Source organism: Rhinolophus sinicus, chromosome 2 (genome assembly GCF_057876585.1).
Source record: "Rhinolophus sinicus isolate RSI-liver-muscle chromosome 2, RSI-T2T, whole genome shotgun sequence".
Lineage (NCBI taxonomy): Eukaryota > Metazoa > Chordata > Mammalia > Chiroptera > Rhinolophidae > Rhinolophus > Rhinolophus sinicus.
This window is the reverse complement of record NC_142502.1, coordinates 7,152,276-7,160,864: the sequence shown is the minus strand read 5'-3', so window position 1 is coordinate 7,160,864 and position 8,589 is coordinate 7,152,276.

Sequence of the window (8,589 nt, the reverse complement as noted above, 5' to 3'; positions counted from 1 at the left end):
GGACCCAAGGATTTGGACATATCTGGGCATGTCTTGAGCACTCTCCAGGGGTCTCTTTGCTTTAAGGACCAAAAGCCTTCTGGAAAAAGACTCATCTTCAAGAAGAAAGAAATTGGTATTTAGAAGCTTGCTTCAAGAAAAACTCTTAGATTAAAGGAAGGCATAATTACAAGTATAGCCCATCTCTCTGATTGTCCCCCAAAGAGCTCCCCAAGAGCAGGTGTGCCTGGGCCCTAGAGAGAGTAGGGCTATGAATAAAATTGACCATGTTTTTATGAACATCCCAGGCAGACAGTGCAACACAGCGCTGCTGTCTTAAGATCATGTAGCATGGTGTAGCCTGACGTTGACACCCAACCCAATGTCCCTATAGCTAGTGGCCCCACATGTCCTCAAGTAATGAAAAGCAGCAAACACAAAGACCACCTGAAAGGCAAAACCTCAGGAGAATCGTATTGTGAGTGTCAAGAAACAGTTGAGATTTTCCTACATAATTTATGAATTCCAAAATTACAGTCACTTCCTACCCCTTCTTACACATATTCCATCCTCATCTCAGTAGACATTGAGGTCCCTGCACGAGGAGACAGTGAAAGGAGTAGACAGAACCTTACAGATTGGATGACCATATAAATTATCCCCCAAATCAGGAAACTGCTGAGGTCATAAGGGAGCACTATCATAACTACCCCAGGACAGCAGGTGGAAGCCAGGACTGTCCCAGGTGAACCAGTACATCTGAACACCTGTGAGGCTGCAAGGTGTAAGAGAATGCTTGTGTCTCTCACCTTCGCCTTTTGTTCTAATCAGGTTTTTATCTTACCACATGCTCTTGCTCTTATAGAGACAGCTTCCATCACTCAAAGCAAAAACCCAGGTTTTCCCAGACATTTGGATGGACCCTGCCAAAACTAGAAAATTCTAAGTCACAATCCTATAAATGCATATTCTTGACCTTTCCCACCTGCACCCTTATTTCACAGAGATTCAGGGAGACATGTTTTCTAGCAGGATGCAGGTGATTAGCCATTCAAAACCATCCTACCTTAGAGAGCTGCCTCTTGTTCATTAAAAAAAAATGTTATTAAATGCCAGGCACCCTTCTAGGTATTGGGTGAACAGCTTTTAAAAAGACACAATCATCACCCAGGGGATATATTCAGTGCGGGAGGCAGACAATGAATGAGTAAGCAAATAGATCATTGTAAGACTTCCTGACTCAGGTACTATCCTCCATCTGGGATGGGGGGAGAGTCCACTTCAATAAGAGAGGTCAGATACACATGGCCAACAGACATATGAAAAAATGCTCAACATCACTAATCATCAGAGAAATGCAAATAAAACCCACAATGAGATACCACCTCACTCCTGTCAGAATGGCTATCATCAATAAATCAACAAACAACAAGTGCTGGCGAGGATGTAGAGAAAAGGGAAAACTCGTGCACTATTGGTGGGATTGCAGGTTGGTGCAGCCACTATGAAAACCAGTATGGAGGTATCTCAAAAAACTGGAAATGGAACTACCTTATGACCCAGCAATTCCACTCTTAGGTATCTATCCAAAGAAATTCAAAACACTAATTTGAAAAAATATATGCACCCCTATGTTTATTGCAGCACTATACACAATAGCCAAGACATGGAAACAACTGAAATGCCCTTCGATAGATGACTGGATTAAAGAACTGGTACATTTAACAATGGAGTATTACTCAGCCATAAAGAAGAATGAAATCTTACAATTTGCAACAACATGGATGGACCTAGAGAACATTATGCTAAGTGAAATAAGTCAGACGGAGAAAGACAAATACCATATGATCTCACTTATATGTGGACTTGAAAGAATAGAATAAATAAGCAAACTAATCAGAAATAGTCTCAGAGATATAGAGGAAAAACTGAGGGTTGCTAGATGGGAGGGGGGTGGGGATGAGGGAGAAGGTGAGGGGATTAGAAAGCACAATTGGTAACCACAAGATTGTCACAGGGATACAAAAGACAGTTTGGTGAATAGAATCAATTATGTTGTAAAGATTTGGTAGGGTATCTGATGGTCACTTGTCTTATTAGGGCGACCACCTCCTGGATGGTGTAGATGTCTGATCACTGCACTGTACACCTGAAGCTGAATAATAATAAATTTCAACTATAATTTTATATATATATGGTCACGGGATGTGAAGTACAGCATAGGGAATAGAGTTAATGGAATTATAACAGCTGTATACGATGTCAGAGGGGTAGTAGATTGGGGGAGGGGGGTTATCACTATGTGAGGGATGTAAATGTCTAACTATTACATTGTTTTGTACACTTAAAACTAATAAAAAAATAAAAATAAATAAGAGAGATCAGGAAAGACATTTCTGAAAAGGTGACATTTGATCTGACTCCAGGATAGACATTGGCCAGTGTGACAAGCCCCTTTCACGGGTCAGCATTAATTCTGTTTCCAGTTTGTCCTATTTCCTCCCAGTCTGTGTAGACCACACATGTTAATAGTAGTGGAAGCGACCCCTCTTGGTTTTCTCATGAAGTGGAATGAATACAGATGAAAAGCAAAAGAATTGTTCATGCAGGAAAACCATGGAGAGTGGAATTATCACTATCCATCAGCGTAAGAAGGCTACAGATGCCTGAAATGACACACTCCTGCATTTCATTTAGTTCCTGACAAGGTTTTATTCTCCCCTGGCAATCCTTGGCTTGGGGACCAGTAAGGGAAGTCTATACCCAGAGAAATACTGAGGACAGACAGAGGCTCACTGGACTTAGCTGAGCACAATATTTTCTCAGGGCAACTTTGAGCTCATGTTTATGCAAAAGCCAGCCTGAGAGGCAATTGTCTGCACCCATAGTATTCCCGTCATCTTTCCCAGCTTCCACTGGCCGCCGGTCCCACTGGCCAATTCATTCTTGTGGTTAGGTTATTCTTAGTGTTCAATATTTCTTCCCCCTGCTGGCAGTTCTACATTGTGGTTTCTTATACCACCGTTCTGGACTAATTAGAGTAATCGAAGCCTCTCTATCCAAACATGAGCCACAGGTTGTTAAGTCAGCATCAAGCTAGTTTGGGTACTTATCCTAAATTTTTCATATGCTTCCTTTTTTCCAAACTCCAGGTCAAGATTGCTGCACTCCTCTCAACCTTATGCAACATGTGATTTTTGGAAATGTAACAAAAAGAAAGTCTGAATAGGCTTTTTTTAGCTGGGGCACAGCAAGAGCCAAAGGAAATGGAATAATGAAGCATGTTCTGCTATTCAGGCCAGGTTTGTTACCATGTCCAAATGTGGCTTTTGCCTTTTATGGTATTTAGATCCTATCGTTGACTCATGTTCCATAAGAACCAATTTGATTTATCCATTGTAGCCTATTCCAATCACCACTTCCTTTCTTACTCACCCTCACCCTTTTGCTCAAAGCCAGTTTTTCATAATGGCATATTTGATTGAACCATTGTTCACAGATAATTTACCCAATTGTTCTTTATTAACTCCCTTGATTGCTTTCAGATGTGTTCTCCTACTTGTGAAGCTAAGCAATACATTTTTCATTCCTCTTCTACATATTAAAATATGACTTGCCATATTAATTGGATCCTCAATAGATTATTTTTTTCAGGTATTCGTGTCAGGATGTCACGTGACATCCAGGTAATGCCCAATAATAATAGCAAACTCTTAAACAGCACTGACCTATACTCCAGGCACTGTCCTCAGCACGTTATATTTATTAACTTATCAAATCCCCAACAATCCTAAGAGTAGGTGTTACATAACACTAGGAGATAAACAATGTGCTTACCAGGAAGGGGAACTCCAAGATTAGGAAGACATCATAGACAGCTTTGAGCCAGAGTGTCTCAAGTACAGAATGGGAAATATTCTGGCGTTAGAGACCGTTCGATCATTAAGATGGCTAGTTGTTTTTATTTTTTTAACAGCTTTCCATGCTGTAAAGTAAAAGCAAAGTTCACTCTTAATCAGTAGGTTTACAGTTGGCCTAAATTACCATCTTTTAATTGCAAGTGTTAGCATATCTAAAATAGTCATGGAGACGGAAAAACACAGCATAGGGAATATAGTCAATAATACTGTAATAACCCATGGTATCAGGTGGGGGATCACCTCATAAATTATATAACTATCTAACCACAGTGCTGTACACCTGAAGCTAATATAATATTGAATGTCAACTGTAATGGAAAAATTAAAAAACAAAACAAGTGTTAGCCTGCCTTCCTTAAAATTCTTTCAGTTAGTGACTTTAGTCATGAGAACTTTTTACATCACTATTTTGATGACACACTAGTGTTGTGCCTGGCCTTATTTTACAGAAGAAATACATGCGAAAGGCAAAAGTATTAGGTTGGTGCAACAGTAATTGCGGTTTTTGCAATTATTTTTAACGTTTTAAACTGCAATTACTGTTGCACCAACCTAATTATATTTCAGCGGCAAAGATGGACATAAATACACATGCCTGTCCTCTCAATTTAAATTCCTTCCTCGATAACACTGGGGTACAAATGTATTCCAGGATCCACGTGTGGGGACAGAGCCAGGAGTACAGTTTCCAGGCTCTCGGCCTCACATAGAAAGGTGCTGGCTCAGGTAGTAAATGGCCATCAACTGTGACTGGATGGGCATCAGCTGGGGCTAGTTGGCCATCAGCTGTAACCAGTGAGCCATTGGCCACTAATATAACTGCCGTGGCTATGCTAGCAGAAAATGGGGGCTAGCAAGAAGATGGTGTCTGAGCCTGCAAGCGGCGCAGTGAGGGTTGTGAACAGTGTGGCTCCTGTTTCCTGTGTCTCCAACCCAGCCACCAGCGAGAATATAGTGGTGTGACTCCCCTACCTATGGCTCCGTGGGTGTCACCTTTTGGCCTCACCATGTCCTGCATTCTTATGTGGGGAGCGGGAGCAGAGACCTCTCCTGCCACCCCGCGTGACACACGTCTCCTATATTTATGAATAGTATTCGTAAGCACTGCTAAAGACAAGGCAACAGGCCCAAAGCGTAGTCACTTATGCGGAGCCTCACATCACCAAGGGGAGACTTAATTACAGTTTTGGATCCCCCAGAAATGGAATCTTAAACCAGTCAATCAGGAAGCACCTGCTCAGCATTAGTTAGGTAATCTGCCTGATAAACCCCTGCCATCCCCCATCAAGGAAAATAACCTCACAGTAACCAATCCGCTTCTTCCTGCTCCCTTCTGCCTATAAAATCTCTTGCCTTTTATGGCTCTTAGGATCTCTTTTCTTTCTGCTAGATTTGATGCTGCCCAATTTATGAATCACTGTATTAAGCCAATAAAATCTTCACATTTTACTCAGCTGAATTTTGTTTTTTGACAGCACTTACTACCTTGTTTCCCCGAAAACAAGACTGTCATGTGGGGCGGCCTGCGGGGTCTCTGCTCCCGCTCCCCACATAAGAACGCAGGACATGGTGAGGCCAAAAAGGAACACCCACATAACCATAGATAGGGGAGTCATACCACTATAGTCTCGCTGGCGGCTGGGTCGGAGACATAGGAAGCAGGAGCCACACGATCTGCAATCTGCCATCTTCTTCGCTCTGCCAACCCACCTCACTTGCTAACTGCAATCCGCTGTGCTAACTTCAATCCACTGTTGCTAGCTCAGCCACCATCTGCTTGCCAGCCCCCATTTTCTGCTAGCGTAGCCATGGCAGTCATATAAGTGCCCAATGGCTCACTGGTTACAGCTGACGGCCAACTAGCCACAGCTGATGGCCATCCAATCACAGTTGATGGCCATTTACTACCTGAGCCAGCACCTTTCTATGTGAGGCCGAGAGCCTGGAAACTGCACTCTTGCTCTGTCCCCACACTCCACTCCTACAGGGTCTCGCCTCACAATATACATGACAAGCATCTTCTGCAAGAGGCCCTGTGCGAGGATCCTGGAGCTGAATACAATATCCTGGACAGAGCCATGCTGTCTGGGCACAGCCAGGGTTTCTCAGGGCACCACCAGTCCTTCTGGGCACAGCCAGACTTCCTAGACACAGCCAGGGCCTCTCAGGGCACTGCCACTCTCTCTGGACACAGCCAGACTTCCTGGACTCAGCCAGGGCTCTCAGGGCACTGCCACTCTCTCTGGGCACAGCCAGAGTTTCTCAGGGTACCACCAGTCATTCTGGGCACAGACAGACTTCCTGGGCTTCTTAGGGTACCACCAGTTTCCCCAGGCACAGCCAGGGTTCTCAGGGCACAGCCAGGGTTTCTCAGGGTACCACCAGTCTTTCTGGACACAGCCAGTCTTCTTGGGCACAGCCAGGGTTCTGGTGTAGCCACGGCAGTTATATTAGTGGCCAATGGCTCACTGGTTACAGCTGACGGCCAACTAGCCACAGTCGATGGCCATCCAATCACAGTTGATGGCCATTTACTACTTGAGCCAGCACCTTTCCATGTGAGGCTGAGAGCCTGGAAACTGCACTCTTGGCTCTGTCCTCACACTCCACCCCTCCACCCCTACAGGGTCTCGCCTCACAATCTACACGACAAGCGTCTTCCGCGAGGGGCCCTGTACGAGGAGCCTGGAGGTGAATGCAATATCCTGGACACAGCCAGGCTCTCTGGACACAGCCAGAGTTTCTCAGGGTACCATGCTGGAACAATGGTGGCTCACAGCCAAGGTGCTTATATATTCTCGACAGCGGCTGGTCAAGACACAGGAAGCAAACATCCGCAGGTGGTATGTTCCCAAACAGTCAAGAGATCCATTAACTTAGGGATGGAAGGCAATTCCCCATAGTCCACAGTCATTCGCCAGGGCTGTCCTGGGGGTGAGGGATGACCTTGACCTCACCCGCATCTCCTACAGAGGACTCAGCAAGCGTTTCCTCCTGGGACTACAAGTCCTGCATCCGGGCTGCCTCAGCAAGCACTTCCCAGCCCACAGGGCTGCAACGACCTTCGCTTTCTCTGGCCTGTGCTGGATGGGGAACTGTCCACGTCCTCCCACCCCTCCACGGGGGTCCAGCTCTCCGGCAGCTGCTCCTCCTGGTCTTCCTGAGACTGAGTGTTCATACGTACAAACTGCTCCACTGCCCTTCGGAGAGCTTTGACCGGCACCGTACCCTGCTCACTGCGCCATTTGTCATGCGGGGCGGCCTGCAGGGTCTCTGCTCCTGCTCCCCACATAAGAATGCAGGACATGGTGAGGCCAAAAAGGAACACCCACGGAGCCATAGGTAGGGGAATCATACCACTATGGTCTTACTGGTGGCTGGGTTGGAGACACAGGAAGCAGGAGCCACACGATCTGCAATCTGCCATCCTCTTCGCTCTGCCAGCCAACCTACCTTGCTAACTGCAATCCACTCTTGCTAGCTCAGCCACCATCTTCTTGCTAGCCCCCCATTTGCTGCTAGCGTAGCCACAGCAGTTATATTAGTGGCCAGTGGCTCACTGGTTACAGCTGACAGCCAACTAGCCACAGCTGATGGCCATCTGCTACCCGAGCCAGCACCTTTCCACGTGAGGCCAAGAGCCTGGAAACTGCACTCCTGGCTCTGTCCCCACAAAGACCTAACCGGAAAATAAGCCCTAGCATGATTTTTCAGGATGACATCCCCTGAACATAAGCCCTACTGCATCTTTTGGAGTAAAAATTAATACAAGACCCGGTCTTATTTTCAGGAAAACACAATATTAAACTGAATTACCATACTTCAATTGTGAGTGATAAGGACCAGAAGTGATATTCCCTGATTAAATATTGTACTAATTTCTAACAACCATCCCAGAAAAACTGTAGGAACTGATGTGAGAATCATTGATTCCAGTCTTAAATCCCATGATACTCTCACTCGTTTCCATTGTAATTGAGCTCATATATTCAAATAAGGAAGAAAGAACAAAGTCACAGAAAGTGCAGCCCTTTCACAGAAGTTCCTCTGCCACCAGGACTGACTGCTCAGCCAAAGTTCTCTCTGAGAACAACGTAGGGTTCTGCTGGAGAACCCTCCCCTCCGCCCTTCCTGCTTTGAACACTTAGAAACCTGGGTGTCATGGTCGATTCGCGAATAGATAGCCAAGCTCAAAAGCATGAAAAGTAAAAATACTGGCAAAAAGACAAAGAAGAAAACTGCACAGAGGGATTGCGGGCAGAAAATTACCCAGTTTGTAAATGAGGAGGCTGAGGCACAGGTGGAACGCCCTTCCATAAGTACCCAGCACCTGGAGCAGGATGAAAAAAGCCAATAGGTGACCACACTTAGAGCAGGGCCTGGCCCACCAAGAGTAACGTGAAAATTAATAAACAGAAACCTCATTTCAAATGGAGTCAGGAGGCTGGGAGAAACAACTCTCACATACCTGCCACTCAGTGCAGACCACTGACCCCACAGGAAGAGACAGACCTTGCATCTCTGACAGGAAGTGATGCCACTTCACTACCTCAGGAGGAGGAAGGAAAGATTCCTCCTTGCCCAGTATCAGCTCAGCCAATGGGAGGCCGCCAGAACTCAGTCAATGAGAAGCCACAATACTTGGAACTTTTACTTTCCTCCAATGGAATCTTCATTTACAACAACCCTC